The sequence below is a fragment of the Rhipicephalus sanguineus genome, chromosome 8 (assembly GCF_013339695.2).
Source record: "Rhipicephalus sanguineus isolate Rsan-2018 chromosome 8, BIME_Rsan_1.4, whole genome shotgun sequence".
In the NCBI taxonomy this organism is placed as follows: domain Eukaryota; kingdom Metazoa; phylum Arthropoda; class Arachnida; order Ixodida; family Ixodidae; genus Rhipicephalus; species Rhipicephalus sanguineus.
This window is the reverse complement of record NC_051183.1, coordinates 71,714,035-71,733,208: the sequence shown is the minus strand read 5'-3', so window position 1 is coordinate 71,733,208 and position 19,174 is coordinate 71,714,035. Positions and strand designations below refer to the sequence as shown.

General features: G+C 46.1%; 1 long non-coding RNA gene across 1 annotated transcript in view; it reads right to left on the bottom strand.

Moving 5' to 3' along the window:
- LOC119403318 (uncharacterized) overlaps positions 1-18,097 on the bottom strand; it is a 58,328-nt gene extending 40,231 nt beyond the window's left edge. Inside the window, exons 1-2 of the long non-coding RNA XR_007417153.1 lie at positions 17,919-18,097; positions 12,327-12,566 (exon numbers count right to left, since the gene is read on the bottom strand). This is a non-coding gene — a long non-coding RNA (uncharacterized LOC119403318). The remainder of the gene's footprint in view (positions 1-12,326; positions 12,567-17,918) is intronic.
- Positions 18,098-19,174: the final 1,077 nt, after the last annotated feature.

Below are 19,174 nucleotides of genomic sequence, written 5' to 3'. Positions count from 1 at the left end.
CCAGAAGACTTCCGGGCAGGAAAAGGTCATCATTTTATGCTAGCCGGTCGCTATTAAAGGCAGAAAACCACTTTTTTGACAACAGAAAAAGAGCGCCTAGCCATCATCTGGGCTACATCCAAGTTTCGCCCCTACCTCTACGGCAGGCCCTTCAAAGTTGTGAGCGACCACCACGCATTGTGTTGGCTAGCTAACTTGAAGGACCTTCAGGTCGGCTCGCACGGTGGAGCCTACGACTTCAAGAATTTGACATAACCGTCGTTTTACCAAGTCCGGAAGAAAACATTCCGACGCTGACTGCCTGTCTCGCGCCCCCGTCGACCCACCGCCGCAGGACGACAAGGACGACGACTGCTTCTTAGGAACCATAAGTGCCGCCGACTACGCCGAACGACAGCGAGCGGACCCAGAACTCAGGGCCATGTGGAATACCTCGATGCAGGACCACCGTTGTTCCGAAGGTATTCATGCGCGGACTGACGTCGTTTTTCTTGCGCAACGGTGTTCTCCTTAAGAAGAACTTCTCTCCGCTCCGAGCCGATTGCCTTCTCGTGGTACCCTCGACATTGCGGCCAGAGGTCCTCCAGGCTCTGCACGACGACCCGACGTCTGGACACCTTGGTTGTTATCTACGCACGCTAGCAAGAATACAGGAGAAGTACTACTGGCCGCGCCTTTCCGCCGACGTCACCCGTTACGTAAAGACCTGTCGGGACTGTCAGCGACGCAAGACACCGCCCCCCACTAGGCCAGCCGGACTTCTGCAGCCTATCGAGCCACCACGGCGGCCGTTCCAGCAAATCGGGATGGACTTACTGGGGCCGTTCCCGACGTCCCATACCGGAAACAAGGGATCGTCGTGGCAACTGACTACCTCACCCCGCTACGCCGAGACAAAGGCCTTGCCCAAAGGCAGTGCCGCCGAGGTAGCCAAGTTCTTCGTGGAGCACATCGTCTTGCGCCATGGCGCCCCAGAGGTTCTCATCACCGACAGAGGTACGGCGTTTACGGCTGTCCTAACTCAAGCGATCTTGGAATACAGCCACACAAGCCACCGCCGGACCACCGCGTACCACCCACAGACCAACGGCCTGACCGAGCGTCTCAATAAGACCATCGCCGACATGCTGGCTATGTACGTCGACGTCGAACACAAGACCTGGGACGCCATCCTCCCATATGTGACCTTCGCGTACAACACGGCCGTACAAGAAACGACTCAGATGACTCCATACAAGTTGGTCTATGGACGGAGCCCGGCAACAACGCTCGACGCCATGTTACCAAACGTGACCGACGAGGAAAATATCGACGTGACCACCTACCTACAGCGCGCCGAAGAAGCACGACAGCTGGCCCGCCTGCGCATCAAAACCCAGCAGCACACCGACAGCCGTCGCTACAATCTTCGACGACGCTTCATCGAGTACCAGCCCGGCGACCGTGTCTGGGTCTGGACGCCAATACGACGACGCGGACTGAGCGAGAAGCTTCTTCGCCGATACTTCGGACCGTACAGGGTACTTCGGCGCCTGGGCGCACTCGACTACGAGGTTGTCCCTGACGGCGTTACGAACTCTCAGCGGCGCCGTGCACGACCTGAAGTCGTCCATGTCGTGCGCCTTAAACCATATTACGCGCGTTAGCGAATCTGAGGACTGTCATTTTGCTTTAATATTGTACTTTCTTCCTTGTGCTTATTGTTTATTGTACTTTGTTGCTTTATTCTTGTTATTTATTGTTGCATGCATTGGCCTGTTCTGTTTTCAGCATCGAGACGATGCTTTTTCAGAGGGGGGCATTGCCACGGGCGTCTCCTATTATCAGTTTTGCTTTATTCGGTTTTCACCCACAAAGACTGTCAGCAACGCTCAGCGCGAACCGCGCCTCATTGTTCGAGAAGCTTCCCGATCATTGTAGATCGTTTTGTTAAGATTGCGCGCAAGACGCGCACACTCGAGCTCATTCTAGAATTTGCGCGACAGCCAGCGATAACGCTGGAATATTCGACGGCACACGTTTAAATGCCGACGCGCCTCACCGCTTGTCAGTTGATCGACGGACGACGCCCTGTTCGCCGCTATCATTGTACAGCGTGTATTGCTGTAGTTCTAGTTCTCAGTTTCTCGGCCACAAGTTCGGCCAAATAAACAGTTTCATCTCGGACGTGCTGACTGTTGTCTTCGTCGACGTCACGACCACGTGACAATATTATCGAGTGCCTTGAAATAACACTGTATCGATTTGACGCGTATACGACAGTTCTTCATAGGTGGCATCTGAAAGGACCAAGAAAGGCAAGCAAATTCGTGCGAAGTGCTTGATGCTCCTGACATCATTCGCACATTCCTCGGCGCCCATGACGACGATGAAGCTATGGAAAGTCTATTAATCTGTGAGGCTCGAGCCGTCAAGCTCCTTTAAAGCAACTTGAAACCGAGCAAGATCAACGACTTCTTTAAATAAATTTTAGTTGTGCGAAGTAATTGGTGCGCGTATTTGCCATTTTCGCGACAAAGAAATTCTCACGAGAACGAACAAAAATGGCTTCCCCGGCGATTTCGTTATTGAGGGGTGCAACTCTAATATCGTAATTAATGCACAGTTCGCTTGCAGCAGTTCACATGTCAACAAAGCGTCCACACGCACACATTTCTAGTTCTGCCCACGGTATGTGGACTAACACATCGTTCCGTATATAGCAGCACACGGGTGTTCATCGCAAACGGTTATCTAATCCAGTGACCACTCAGAAGTCTTTCAGGAAGATGTTCGCCTTTTTATGAAGTTGCATTTCAGGCCAGGGTCCCAGTAAATTCTATATTGTGAGGGGTCATCTGTCCAAACTTGCTAGTTTCTTCTCTAAATTTTCTCGTTTATTGCGTATTTTACGCATTCCAAAAGAATATGCCCAACATTCTTTTATACCGAGGAGAAACCATTAGTGCCAAGGCGTAAATATAAGTAATCAACCGGACAATAATTTATTGACAGCAGCTAAACCACATGTGCAAGAGGAAGAGAAAAAGAACAACTTTAATAAACACGACGCTCCCATGTCCCATAGTTATGAAACGTCAGGTGGAAAATGTTGTAAAGACAGACGTATACACAGGCAGATGCACAGTAACGCGTAGGAAGTTATATGATAGTGTAAACTAACTAGGCACAAATTACCGCACGCTCCTTCACGAACACACACACACACACACACACACACACACGCGCGCGCGCACGCACGCACACACACACGCACACACACACACACACACACACACACACACACACACACAAACACACACACACACACACACACGCGCGCGCGTATATACTGCAGGCGTGTGCGAGAATGAGTTAGCGCTAATTTACACCTACCTTCTTCAATATGAGGAGTAATCAAGTACTACAACCGAAAGTTCTATGCTCAATACTAAAGTGCGGCTGCTCGCATTAAGAAAGCAGCGAATAGATACACTTAATTTCTCCTGAGCCTCAGAAGCTATTGTGCACAGTAATCAGGAAAAAAAATGAATGACAACACACAACACCGTGAAAAAAAAGAAGGAGAAAAGAGAAAAAAAATGTGAATGAATGAATGAACAAAATGAAAGCAAAAAAAAAAGTCGACACTTTTACAAACAGAATATTTGATTTTCAGACCCTTCAATATTTTCTGCCCAGGGTCGCTGCTATACCACCGAGTATTACGCGCAAAGAATATTGAGAAAAAGCCAAATGTAGTATATGGAAACCTGCAAAGAACACATGGAATATACATGGCGTGACAGGGGCTGTCGTGAAGGGAATTAACAGTCAGAAAACTGAGCAGGATACATAAAATTGCTTTTATTATCAAGAATTAGATGTGTGAATATCTACAATGTGTATGTTTAGGCGCAGCGCTTTTAACAAGCATAATGTAATGGGATATTTATGTTTATGGGCAGCGCAATTTGCTAGCTCCGCCGCATTGCGAACCCTAAATTAGGCGGGAAGTACGGCATGCGCAGGGAAGTCCCGTTGACGAAGCGTGTGCGGCATTTATTTCGACAAGAATGAGCAAAGGCGCTGTGTACGCACTGAAAGTCACGTGTATGTACACATTGTGCGAGTGTATTTGCAGTGAATATGCTTGTGCATACAGAGGTGTGAAATGACAGAGAGATAAGGCTAACTGTTATCTATCGCTTAAATTCATGTAACTGTGGTTAAAATGCACGTGGCGTGGTGTATGCGTGGTTGGGTATGATCGGCATTATATTAATGGTGTACATGTCTCGTGGGTTTGCGTTACAGCACATTCCGCTGGGACTTCCATTGCCTGCGCCTATCGGCATGCCAGGAAGCAATCACTACTCGGATTTGCTGACCTGCAAATCGAGCAGTTATGAACTGGCGAATGACTCATTGCGAAATATGACGCGTGGTGGTTCTCTGCAGCGTCATCTTTGTGGCGGTTCTCTAACCCGAGCTCTGCAAGAAAATAGGAGATTTGAACTTAATTGAATTAATCTTTTCTTGAGGCGTGCACAGTTAAACTTAAGAAGGAGATGACAAAGGGCATTAACGTCTCACAGGGTCCTGCAACCTGAAACAAGTTCGGGCCCAAGTGCTGGCAACATAAACTGAAATACTTTATGTAATACACGAATTGTGTGATACGGATCGGGAACTCTTCGATAAATATTTTCTAGTGTCTATTTCACACTTCTCGTCATTTGCGCCACGTGTGCGGTAATAAACTATGTAAAGTCTATGAATCTCCTGGCCTTCTACTTATTACGTATCTTTCTGCTCTTCACGAAACAAGCGAAGGCAGCTTCGATGTGACGCGCTCCGTCGTTGAAGATATGAATTCTCGCTTGTGACGCATTAATAAAATCCAGTACGATGCATCACTGAGTTGTGGTACAGCGTTAATGATTTTTGTCGCTTATAATTATTTCCCCACAAAATGCAAGATCGTTCTTTGCTTATTTCGTTCGTTTCTTAATGGCGGTGCCTTGGCTTTTTAGGGCGATGCTACAGAGAGCTCCTACAGCTGCTAAGCTGTGAGCGCATCAAAACAGGGCCATTTAGTTCAAGTCTTCAGCGTTCGAATGTGTGTAATCATTCCATTCTCCCTACGTTCCATACTCTTGGTTAAACCCGCGGAAACTGCTGTGTCCTGAGGGTTCGGGGTGTTTGGGGGGTTTGTTGTTCTGGCTTGGGGATGTGTGCTTATTGCGATCCATTGGTAATGCGTGTTTGAAGAATTTGTTTTCTGCGCTTGGCTTGCAGCGTTTTCGTTGTCAGGCTTGGCTAGGTTTGGTTGGCTTGGACGGTGTGTGTGGTTAGCTGGACCCGAGCCATCTGGTGTCATTGGAGGCATGGTTGCGTAAAGTTGGTTTGGAGGGCTTGTGTTGAGGGTTGTGTGTAAAGGGTTTGGGGGCCAGGGCGGGTTTGATGCTGGATGGTTTTGAAGTTTTACGTTGACATCCTCGTGTTCTGTCCCTCAATTCATTGAACTGATCTTCACTTTGCCGCTCTCTATCTCCACGCGGATGATTCTTCGCCTCTGGAAGAGCAGGGGTGTGAATAATTAATCACCGTTACAAACTGAACAGTTGTCATGAAACAATGATTTCGACGGCGTAATGCATATAACTAACGTCGGAACTACATCGGAAACACCAGCAAGTGGTCGTCACGGTACTAGCAAGCCCAACAAGTGTACTGGTTGGTAACACCAGTACACTTGTGTATGTGTACAGTACACCAATACACAGTACACATATATCAGACCACAAAGCAAACTATCAACCAGCAAGTACGGTATGATAGCAGCCAGTCATGCCTTTGTGAGACCAGATGCGGAAAGGGGTATTTCCGAACATAGGTCAACCCACGTGTCTTCCATGGCGGTAGCACAAAGTAAAACTCTAGTCTTGCTTGCTTATTAGGCGTTCCGTTTTGGCCTTCTCCCATTGTTTCCCCTCTATTAAAAAATTTCAAAAACGCAGAAACCAACATCTTCCAGGATGTTATCGAATTATTATTAGGCCATGCATCACATGCAGGGGATGGGATATGTGACCGCAGGCATCAACGGCACCGTGTAAGGGGTGCCGTTGATACCTGATACATACATACATATATATATATATATATATATATATATATATATATATATATATATATATATATATATAATTGCAGCGAATAACTTCTTGGACGCCGGTAAATAGTATGAATAAAAAGAAGACACACGTCGAAAAACAGAATGGTTTCTTTACGTTTCGGCCGTGGGACCGGCCTTCGTCAGAATAACAGAAGTGACAGTGGTGCTACAGCATATAAGCGCATACGTTTCGCTTGCAATGATCACGTGAGCGCAAACATCATAAAAGCAAGTGCAACAATCAGACATGAAATATATATTGGGGCCCCGTATCACATCCTACTTACAAGCAATCAGTTCACTAGTCACGACACGTGCATAAGGATTACAGGTGGTACAAGGAATAACATCTACAGCGGTCACTGATGCAAGACACTAAGTTTCCCTGCACTCTCATTCAAACCGCCTGCGATTGTATTGAACTTAAAGATGAAAAATGATTCGCGAACTTCCCTGTCATGAAGCGTTCGGAAGCCAGACTCTAGAATCGTGGCTCTAATGTTGTCAATATATATATATATATATATATATATATATATATATATATATATATATATATATATATATATATATATATATATATATATATATATATATATATATATATATATATATATATACCGGGTATCCCAGCTATCTTTAGCCAAGGGTTAAAAAATACAATATTCGAGGCAGGCGAGTGAAATCAGTTGCAAATTGCTGACAGCCACCTTGCGCGCTACAGACAATTTTTTTCTTGTAATTAACTAATTTGTTAATTAGGACGATTTACTAATTTGCTAAATATTGACTTTAGCCAAGAAATCCTGCTTGCGAAGTTCGAGAGCGTCCTCAAAAACCCCAACTCCAGCTCGTATGCAGTTAAAGCGGTTAGAGCTTACCGCATTGAACTTCTTCAGAAACCCATCTTAGTGATGTCGCACCAAGGAAAGCATTTGTCGGCTAAAAAAATGGTTGCCCATGTTCTCATTTGGGACTTTTACGGAATAGAGGCACCCATATTTTAACCCTTTGAGGGTCGATTTTTTTTTTGCGAAATGCATCCCAAAAATGTGGATTTCGTTATTGCTTAATTAAATTCTTCAGACGAACCTATTTGAAAAAATGTCTAATCTTTTATTTGGGTGGCCGTTACGTGACAACAAATCATATGGTTTGTTACATACACATGGTTTATTTGTAACAGCAAGATAATCTCTAAAAAAACATATGCGAATGTTAAAAAAACCATTTGTTGTGTAGTTCACAGACGTCAAAAATAAGTGTACGAAGAGGCGGTAAATGGAAACACGAAGAGAGAAAAGGCAATTTTGATCCACTCAGCATCGTATCGCCGCGCACGCTTTTTAGGTGTCGCTCACTCATCAACACCTGAGTCGTAACTAGTAAGTATGTCCTCGTATGACGGACTGACATTTACTGAATCAGATTCTGATTCAGTAGTCGAGTGGCGATTTGGAAGAAGCGGCGCTAGACTCACTTGCGGCAAAAAACCGGCGCGCACTTCCATAGCGCAAGCGCACTGCGCGGGTGAGCGCATTGAAGAAAATTGCGCAGTTGACAGCGCGTCCGAACAGCGAAAACAAGTCCGAAACCTACAATAATCCTTCGCATCATCCCCAACGACACGTAAGCGGTTTTTTCAGTCCACGAAACAGGAAACGCAACCACAGCGGCCTCATTTGTGTAAGTCAGCGCCTGCACGGAAACAGGCGTAATTGCGCTCCGGGGAGCAATAAACGAGAGCCTAACAAAATGGTCACCCTTCGAGAGATTCTAAACCGGAAAGCCGTCAGTTTTGCGGGCGTAACAATCGGGAACCGGCTGAAGAAAGAAACCGAAAGTAGCCGGCACACCGCTCTAGTAAAGCACAAAGACAAAAAAAAAACACAACAACATCTTCCCAAAGGGAACCCTGATGGGATGCGGAGAAGCAGCGTTGAGCACGGGTGGCGTCACGGGTTGAACGGCGCTAACGCGGTGGACAGGGTGAAGCGAGAGAGAGGTGACACGTACAGACATGTTTCAACGCGTACGTTAGGCGCGCGTCAGGTTTATTGCGCGTGAACCGACGAGTTGGCGGTGTGGCGAGCGGCGGTCGCGGTAGCGGAGCGAGCACCGGTAGCGGCAGGTGTTGCGGGCAAACGGACGAGGCGCTGCGGGCGCTGCGGCGAGCGCGCGGCAGGCGAGGGAGAGAGTGACGTCAGCGCGCACTGCGAGGGGAGCGTGACGTCAACGCGCAGCTGCGGCGTGACCTACTTGGCACCGCTCCAACACCTGCGGCGAGGGGAGCGCGTTGCGGCGCGTTCGTACGGACGCACGGAGGGACAGCGTTATTGGCCTCGAGGACATCGCGTGGCGCCAACTACGTTGTGACGTCACTCATAGGATGGCGGGTTGTGTCGTCTGCTGGAACACCGCATTTCCTGCGCTTTTGCCACGCGTTTTGGTTGTGGTTAACGCGCGTGCTTCCCCCTTGTTTTGAAGCTCATTACTTAAAGCAGCGGTATGAACTGATAATCAGGGAAAGCAAACCAGGTACAACTCGGTGGCCCCGGTGGCATCCGCGCGTCTAATTAGCATGCTACAATCATGACGTAAAGTAGTTACAGCTGACGTCATGAAGGACGATGCAAGCTATGTCGCGAAAGCTAAGCTGCTCATGCATTAGGAAATACTTTCCGTGTAGGAATTCTCAGACTTTGTATAAAACGAACAAGTGAAGTTGCAACAACGAGGGAAAACGTGCCACCGAACAGTAATGCCACCGCCTGTGCGGTGCACATGTACTACTGTCAACGAGCACGTGGGTATGGTGAGCGGAGTGCATCGCCACACATGCTCGGTTGTGCTGGTGGAATCTGCAAAACAATGGGCCGATTTCTCCTCCACTGCTCCTTTTAGTTGTACTCCGATTCGATTGAGGATTATTACGGTTTCGTTTTTTAAAGGCGATAGTCTTTCTTGGGGAACTTAAACGCAGAAATTTTGGTCTGTCTTTCTGTCTGTCTGTCTTTCTGTTTGTCGGCACGTCCCTCGATTCAGCCACTCGGCCAAAGTTGAACCACTTGCCCAAGGGCCAGCCGTCTTGAACTGGTACGGCTGTTCATACTTGTGAACGTTGTCGATCAAAAAGTAAATATCATGCATATCTGAGGTGCAACATCACTAGGTAAGTATTAGGTGGCGTGTTCCTTTAATAGAAAATGCATACATACGTAATTTTAAGGACCCTAGTTTCTTAGGCTGCGCTGAAAATGCATAAGAATGGAAGCTTGAGCGAGTTGGTATGCGTTCATCTTTGTTGAAACAGCGCTCACTAGACGACGACGAAGTAAAAGAAGGCACAGGACAGGCGCTGCCTGTCCTGTGCCTTCTTTTACTTCGTCGTCGTCTAGTGAGCGCTGTTTCAACAAAGCTGAAAATGCGACTGCGCTGAAATTTGCCTTCCTCCGTGCCCTTCGCACGAGCTCATTGTTGGGTTTCGGTTTCGGTTCTGTATTGCACTGCACGAATGCCATGGGTTGGTGTTGAAAAACTTTAGTTTTGAGAAGGCCAAGAAGGTGAAAAAAATATTTAAAAAATGAAAAAGCAGCGTTGTGGGCGGCCTTCAGGCTGCCGGTTGTGGGCGCCGCTCTGGCGTTCCTGTTTTACCCAGGCGACGTGTAAATAAAAGAGTGTGTGGAGAGTACTCGTTGAGTGCGGACGTTTCTCTGCTTCAGCGCTTCGCGCCAAACCGCGTTTTCCGGCTGGCTGGCGTCCCCGCCGGTCGCGTTGGTCACCGCCGGTCTTCGCCTGCTGCTGCGCCGGGACTACCAGCACGCAACACAGCACTCATGTTTCCCGACGTATTGCCAGATGGCGTCCATATCTCACACAGCGCCTCTTCTATCGTCTTTACACGACATTTGCAGCGAAGCACGCAGATACGCGGCCAATTTTTTTTTACTAATGACACGTTTACTTTTCTCCATTTGTCGGCAACGTATCGATGTTAGTTTTACGCGCCTTCAATGCGGGTTTAAACGTGACAAAATGTTTACGTTTCGTAAGGAACTCGCCGTAAGAGGTATTCGAGACGCGGGCGCTTTCCTTTATACTTATTTTCTTAATTTACAGTGAGCCTGTCGTTCACCAGCATCAATAAGTTCAACTACAAACGCCAGCCATAAGCTGCCGGGAGCGCTCGCGAGCACAAGTCAGCTGTTACCGAACATCTTAGCTGCGGCGGCGTACACAAAATCTTCGTCACAAAAGTGCTTGCTGCAGACCCGCGAGTTGGCGTTGGCATCTTTTCCCACTTTCGGCTTTACCAGTCAAGCGTCGCGCTTTTTTTTCTCTCTGTTTATTTTGCTTTTTTCACATTTGGGATAATCATGAAAACTTAGAGCGGGATCTGTCGCATACGTCTGCCACTGCGGCGCCGAACAGTACAACAACAAGCTGAAGCTGCTTGCACGGAACTTAGCACAGCTTACACGGTGATAATATCTCCAGCTGGCCTAATTAAGCTTCACACATTGAGAATTGATCCCAGCGCACCGCAAATTCACCCGATCGTTGCGTTTCACAACAACGACGCAGCAAGGCGATCAGGAGCGTCCTATCTGTGACGTCAAAACGATCGCAGCGCTGGCCTCTCCAGTGGAGGATCCCACGGCCAATACAGGCTAGTCAAAGAGCTGCTTCGCATCTAAAAAACGTAGAAATATTGGCTCAAGGAAAAAAAATTCACGTATTCTCGCAATGTGGTAGCACATGCCAAGCAAGAAAAATGACCGAAAAAGGCGCGCGTTTTAAACATACAGGCATGACGTAAATGTACAGGGGTGGTCAAAAGTTCCCAGGCTGCAACGCCCGGCCGAGGAGAGACAGCTCGCTGCTATCGCGGCGCTGTTATCGCAATCACGCCTTGGCGCACGCTGGTGTTTAGCGTGTGCGTGGAGGAGGGTGCATCCATCTGCCTTTCTTGCTCTCCTTGATAAGAAAGCAAGGTATAAAATTGGTTCGTCATGTTTCCTCACTGTTCGCTTTTCGAATATTTACTACTGTTCAGCGTACATCGAGGCGGCAGTGTTCCGTAAACTGACGCATCATGCTTGCGGCCGCATTTGCTAGACACTTTATACATTATTTTCGGCTTCCTGGAGAACAATATCGTGCGCTTAACTTTCCACTGGAACTGCGAGAGCTCTCTAAGTCGTCTGCGCTGGCCAGTTCGCTGCATACGAACATGGTCGGAGCCCGAAATGCATTCAGAAGAGCTTGTGTTGGGGCTAGTTGGAACATCTTAGTAGAATAAGCAGCGCTGCACAGTAGTATACAATTCGAAGAGCGAACAGTGAACGAACAGAATGCGCCATGTTTACTCTTCGATTTCTTATGATTGAAAGCAAGAAAGAGAGATGGTTGGACATCCTCCTCCACGCACACGTTCGACGCCAGCGTGCCCCAAGGCGTGATTGCGATAACAGCACCCCGATATCAGCGAACTGTTGCTCCTCGGCCGGGCATTGCAGCCTGGGAACTTTTCAACACCCCTGTACGTCTTTGACCGTTTTGTTGCTAATAGCAGATGACGTACATGTACGTCTCTGACCTTCAAAGGGTGTAGAGGAGCTTACGTTTTCCCTTTGTGTGATGGTTTTCCGTGCCTTTTCTTACTGACTTTCGAAACGACCAATCAAATTAGTCACTACTTCACTCGGCTGGACATACTTAAAAATCACGAACATTCTTTATTCAACGGTGGATTTGTTGCTGCACTGTTGTTTGCAGTCTGTTTGCGCGAAATGGTTGCTCTGTTTTTGATGTCAGCGTCATATCACTGTTTTAAAACAGAATTAAAGAACGTTATCTGTAGTAGATTCCGTACTTCCATTTATTGAGCTTGGCTGAACATTTATACTCCATGTGCAGTTTTCGTCGCTCGAATGATCATCGTTTTTTCTTCTTGTTTTTATTTTTATGCCGTTCTTACTCTTATTGTTTGGGAATTTCGAGTGCGTAGTCCGCTGAATCACCACTATGGGGTCTTAGGATATTGAAATGAATAACTAAAGATCAATAAGTAACGGTATTAGGTAGTGGTCCCTTCGTTGAATCATTAGTTCCTCAAAACGTATATTACTCGATAATTTGGGTATATTTGCTTCAATCCACTTACCACGACATTTTTTCCCATAAAAGTCATATATAAACACTCTGTTCTTGTCTTGTCGACAGCCAGTGTAGTAAAGCAGTCGTCGGATCTTCCCCCAGAAGTTCTTGCCGAAATCAAGCCAGACCGCCTGGCAGCATCCGCCACGCATAAGCCAATACTTGCAGCTCCTATGCCTTGGCTTTGGCCTTGGTTTTGGGAATATTGGCTTTGGTAGCGGTTTCGGATTTTCGAGTGGTATTGACACTGCGGTATGAGAGAAAGACCATGAGTTAGTTGCACTCCTTAAGGAAGGAGTTTCTCCAATGCGGAGCACACAATGCCTTCGAAATCGTGACCTCTATGGGTAATTCCGACCTCCTCGCTACTGCATCATTCCTATGATAGGCTCTGCTTGACAAAGCTAACCCTACAAGGCTTTGTTTTGTTTCTTGTCCTGTGCACTCGCGAAACCAACCGACATGAAGGCATAACGGGTCGTACATAACAGACGCACTGGGGATATACCCTTAGCCGGAGCTGAAGCTTATCAGTTGCTCTACTTTTTCTCCATTCCATGAAATTATCATTTGCAGCTCATTATATACCTCCTCCAGTCAGTGGTCTACTGCTTACTACGCACCTTACAGGGACACTAAAGAGAAACAATGAATTGGTTTAGATTGATAAAGCGTGCTCGGAGAACTCTTTTGTAGTCTATTTCAACACCATAGGTTTATTATTAGAGGAGAAAACCAAGTTCAAAGTTTCATTTTTAGAGTTCGCGCCGAACTTTGTAATTCGTGACGTAAAAGGTTTCAAAGAGCATTTAACGTATTTTGGCGCCACTGCCTGGACGAAATTTCCACAAACTCGTTATGTCAAGTCTCTGGCCCCCTCAGAGGACAATGTATCTTGATTTAACCGATTAGGAACTACGTATGCCCAAGCAGGCGCCGTCAAAAATATGTGACGCCACGGCAAATGGCGCGGGAATTCCAAGGTGGCGTCGCCACCTGTTTATTCTTTTTGCGCGTTTTCTCGCTTATTAAGCGTCTTCTCGCAGCAAGCGTGGTGTTTTTGGTATCGTAAAAGACTACTTTACTAATGCGAGAAAAATCGTTTTGCTCTTTAGTGTCCCTTTAAGAGTGCATTCACGGAAAACACAAATTGTAGGATCGGATCATGGACATTAAGTGTCTTCCATTGGCTGCTTGCTCCCCTCCCAGAAACTTTAAACAGATACATTTTTTTTTCTGGGAAATATCGTTTTACACCCTTCACAATTTGACCACCAGCAGCAAAATGCAGAGCACTGTTTCATTCCTGAACTGCTCACACGAACCTCTGCATGTCTGTGTGGACTCACGCATATCGAAATTCTTTTTTTTTTGGTATTATGCGATATATGAACCTAATTTGTGAAGTCTTGGGCTCTGTTCCAATGCCGGGCAAACAATGTGTGCCGATAAAAATTATGCGCGCCCTAGCACACGCCGTCAAAATCTATAACATCCCGACAAGTTGGTGCGGTAACCTTCAAGCGGCATCGCCGCACGTGATGTCTGTTTCGTGCGTGTTTTCCGCTTCAGCGAGAGTATTCTCGCGGAAAAAGTGGTGCTTTTGGTCTTGTGAAAGGTTGATTACTTAACACGAGAGATATCTGCTTGTTTCGTCATTATCATCATCAGCCTATCATACGTCCTATGCCCAACGAAGTTCTCTTCAATGATCGCTTACTCACGCTGCCCTCCGCCAGCTGATTCCCTTTCATCCCTCCAGAAATCTGAATTTCTTCATTCTACCCAACCTTTTACCGTCTTAGGCAGCGCTTCCCATCTCTTGGTATCTAATACGATGTTCTAACTGACAATCGGTTATCTGTCCTCATGAAGTAATCTACTGAGATGCATATTTTCCTCTTAATGCATATTTTCCAGGATATCGGCTACCCTGGTTTGTTCTCTGATCCACTCCGATATCGTCTTATTTCTTAATGTTACGATTATCATTAGTGTTCTGAATATACCTTGCTACTTTAAGGAACTATTCACAGTGCTTCATACGAAATCTAAAGCATAAAAAAAAAAACATGACTCCTCTAGAGCGGCATGCAGTATACGATTGTTCCAATTCCTGATGCAGTAGAAGAGGTATGAAGACAGACAGGTGGGTAGAGCGGTTAGCCGGTGGTCAGTCAGTTAATGCGTCAAAATGTACATCAATGTAAGGAAAACGGTGGGGGTTACGAAATTTAGACATTTGCAGGTATGAAGAGGAATCAGCACGTTATAGAACACCGGTCAGTCGCAGTTTCCGCAGCCCTCCACCAAGGCGTCCCTCATAATCATATCGCGGTTTTGGGAAAACCCCAGATATATTATTATTATTATTATTATTATTATTTTATTATTATTATTACTATTATTATTATTATTATTATTATTATTATTATTATTATTATTATTATTATTATTATTATTATTATTATTATTATTATTATTAGTTGTGGCGGTTTCGCGATGCTAATTCTAGGGAATGGGTTCAATTTCCGACAACGGTGGCCCCGTTTATGTGTGGGCGTAATTCAAGAATACCCTGGAAATTTGAGTGAAATGCCCTAATTAGCCGCGTCCCAGGCAGTGTGTAAGGCGTGTTTTGCGTATCCCTTTATTTTCTGACTAAAACCAGGGCTTTCTCTATAGCAAGGACGCCCGCACTTCTGTTTGAAGCCGTATAACATGTTTTCCTAGACTAAATGTGCAGCACCCTTATTGCCGCCATTATCCTCCGCCTCCACCCCATGATAACTACTTCAACGCGTTTATGTATTTGTAAGATACTTGGACGACCGCAGAAAAAACATTGAATAAAACACAAGAAAAGTGAAGTGAAATGCCTTGGCACACTGATGAACCACGTGATAAATGGGTAGATTAATTTCTTTTAGCACTGGCACCGTGTAACCTTTTGATTCCGTTCTAAAATTTGGATAATTAACTAATCTCGTTGATGGCGACATCGTGCTCCAGAAGAAAATGAGAGGAGAGCTTTGAGTTGCTATATAGTATTGCTAGGGAACACGCATTATAGTTAGCCAATGAGGGTAACAGATGGCACAAAAAATTATATCGTCTCCCGCTAAAGGGGACCACGAGGCGATGCGAAGCAGCGTTTCGGCATGTCGAGTCCGCGTTTCAGAGGGGGAGTGCGAGCGGAGAGGGGGAGAGGGAAAAGGGAGAAGAGAGGGGGAGAGGGAGTGGAGAGGGTTGGCGCATGCGCAGTAATGGTAGTCACGCCACACACCACCACCGCATTGAACTCCGAAATAAGATGCTTCGCATCTAAAATCAGTTTCGCTTCAAGGGCGAAGCAATGAACGCGATAGCAAGAAATTGGAATGTCAGAGGAAGAAGGGCAAGCAGCTCGGAACTTGCTGCACGCTGCTCAAGCACTAAGGACGCAGGAAAAGAAAACACACAAGGCGAGTGCGAACTAACAACTGCCACAGCTCGACACGTGCAGTGCGCTGGTCAAAAACGAAGGACGCACGAAAAGAACGCACAAGTATACACAAGACGAGGGCAAATTATCACAGTTGTTACTTCCAACTAGCCCCTACTTTGGCTCTTCCGGCTAGCAGTTCACTCCTTTCGCAAACACGGCCGCTGCAGCCAGCAAAGTGACCTTCATGTTGTCCATAGCTTTCACGCAAACTTTGCGGTGAAAGCACATGACGCACAAAACTCCCCCTCAAGAGATAAGCGCGCGAGCACGGTCGACCACGCCCTGTATGCCAAAGTACAAGTCGGAAGCGCACATCCCAACACCGGCGAAACACTAGAGAACTTTAGAATTGGGGAACCAAGAAACTTGCGAGCCGCCCGGGCGCATGCGCAGAACACAAAGCACTCTCGGACTCTTGCGCTCGCGTTATCCCAAGACCCCATAGCGCGCTCCTTTGGGCGGCGAACAAAGCCGGAGAACGCGCGACCTCAAGAAAAAAAATCCAGACGGCACTTGGCAGTAGCAAGCGAAGCCACAGCCCGCGTTTCCTGCTGGCGTCCATTCTGGTCACTAAAATAACACTTCATTTGGGTCTACTTGGTACACGTTCCTGAGGTTCGAATCCCCGGACGCACGCTTCGGAAAGTTTTTGTTCTGAAGATTTTTATTTGCGGCTTTTATGTATATGTACGTACTTACATATACATATACGGGACATGAGGGCGACGGCGACGGCAAAAACTATATTTGATGCTCTACGTAGGCCTGCAGAAGGAGCAGTGAGATGTTTTCTTTCATTCCCTATAGCTATTATTTGATTGATTATATAAAAAGGCTTTAATAACCGCTGAACATATGAAGAGTATAGTGTGAGAAATTTTCAGACCAATTTTTTGCGGCATATTTCTCGACAGAAAAGCTCGAGCCAGAAGGGCAGATAAGGCCGCTGGACTGGGGGGACGTCAAAGAACCCCAGGTGATCGTAATTTCCGGAGCCCTCCAGTATGGCGTCTCTCATAATCATATCGTGGTTTTCGGACGCAGAACCCCAACAGTTATTATTATAAGCAAGAGTACATGCGCAGATGTCGGCCTCCGTAGGCTTCCCTTCGTTGCCGAGAAATGCCGTCCGCGAGTATAGCACGTGGAGGCACGAGTGTCATGAGGATGTGAGCGTCTCCATTGTTTTGATCTAGCGCGAATGCTCTGGCTGCTATATCTGAGAAATGAGGGATATCCGATTTGGCAGTATACACATGCTCATTCGATATTGCAGAGCATGTTCGCAATATCGCACAAAAGAAACCGGAGAAGACAACACCGAGTAACTTACACAATAATCGCACGAATTGTCGCTGGAAAGAGCTACATTATTATCACGTGTTGCTGCAGTTTATTCCGGGAAACTAGAATTCGCACGGAAAAGGAAAACACAATTTTTCAAACGTTGCTCGCAACCATGCTAGAAAAGGCACGCTGCTGATTTTCCAGCACGTTTCAGGTTTGAAAACTGGCGAATTTGGTCCGCAATAATGTTGAAAATTGTGGAGCGCTCACGAATCTCAGAACGATAAACAAAAAAGATGACAGTGCTTGATTTCGGCACCTCCATTTTCCGTGTTCGTTTTTTTTAGCGATGCGCAAATCACGAATAACATCTCAATGCATCGTGCTCTATAAAGAAAAATGAAAAAAGAAAAAAAAGACGACATGATATCGTGCATATTTTTCTGGAGGGCTATTCTAAAGTTCTGCAAAAAAAAAAAAAACGCACAGTTACAGTTCTGTAGCTCGTTTGTTAACATTGTGTTTCGGGCATGTACAAAATATTTCGCTTATGTACCAAGTTCTTTTGATAATTAATATTGTAATTTCTATGTTATATTGGAATAGGCATGAACAGTACTAATTGTAGACGTTGCTGCTAATGAGCTGCTCTTTGATCTCTTGCTATGTAATATTGAAATATTCATGCACTGTACTTATTCTAAATTGATGCTTTTAATGCATCTCATTTGAAATGGATGATTTTGACCCTCCCTGTAACTGCCGATAGGCCAACAGTGTGAGTAAAAAAACAAAACTTCAGGAATGTCAAGTGGACGTACTCACCCACACTGCAGGCGGTTGTGCAATCATCAAACGTCTCGAACCTGTTGGGGCATTCATGACAAACGAAACCTTTTTCGCATTCATTGGTTTCGTTGCTGTAGCTCCAACTTAAAAGGATGGTATCGCAGCCCTCCACGGTTGTGGCCGTTAGACACTTGTTATGTAATTTTTGGGTGCCTGAAAAGAGTGCAGTGAAGAAATGCGTTTGTAATATTTTTACATCAGGTATTTCTCAGGATATATGTTCTCATTTTAAAGCATACACCTGCCTAAGTTCATTTACTCTGTAAAAGTAACACACATAATAAATACAAAGAGATGTAACGTTTCCGAAGTCTAACCACTTATAGTTTATGGAGTCACAGATCCATGTGTCAAAATGTCGCCAGAAGTAATAGCTATCAACGCCTAATTTCATACTTTATGCCATTTTACAGAGAAAACACTGCTCTGATTCGTTGCTTCGTGTTTCACTTGGCGTGGTCTCTCAGCCTCTCATGACGAAGGGTTGCAGTCATAACTTGCGCTCAAACAGATATAGACAGCTAGATACAGCGACTGCTTCACCTGTTCAGAAATGCTCACGTATTAGGTTGCAAGCACATCAATTGAGAACAACGTAGGAGTGATATCTTACCTCTCCCGAAGGCGCTCGCAAGTTGGTGTGGAATAACATACGCACTTAAAAAAAGGCATAATACGTGTGTGTTGCCCATGGCCACGTGTAATAATGTCCAGGCAGGCAATCAAACGGAGTTGTAGACTTTCAACGTTGCTTCGTCCCTCACCAAAAATTTAGCGAGAAATTACGACACAATAAAGGAAAAAGTTTCACATAAGGCTCCTTGCTTGCGACGCTCGGAACAGCGTAGTGGAGGGCAGCATAAAAGACATGTCGAAGATGGCAGGCTGCAATAATGTGGGCGTGCTGTAGAGTTCGAAGCGCGACCGCATTGTGTTATTCTTGCGGTGCTTACATTTATTCTGACCTTGGAAGTATCGCCGTAGCTGTGGCACAACAAAAGCAAGAAGTCCAAGAATATTTTAGTTGATCGGCTTGATACAAAGACAGCATAACAAAATGCACAGCGCGTGAGCGCGCGCGAAGTCAGCTACGCCACATTGTTATTTCTTTGTCATTGTACGTGTGGGTCATATACCTACGCGCTCTTTGCGTTTGCAGAATGTCGCATGCGGCACGTAGCGCGTGGCGTGGTTGGGCTAGCGCAAGAGGTTTCGGTCACAGTATTTGTGGC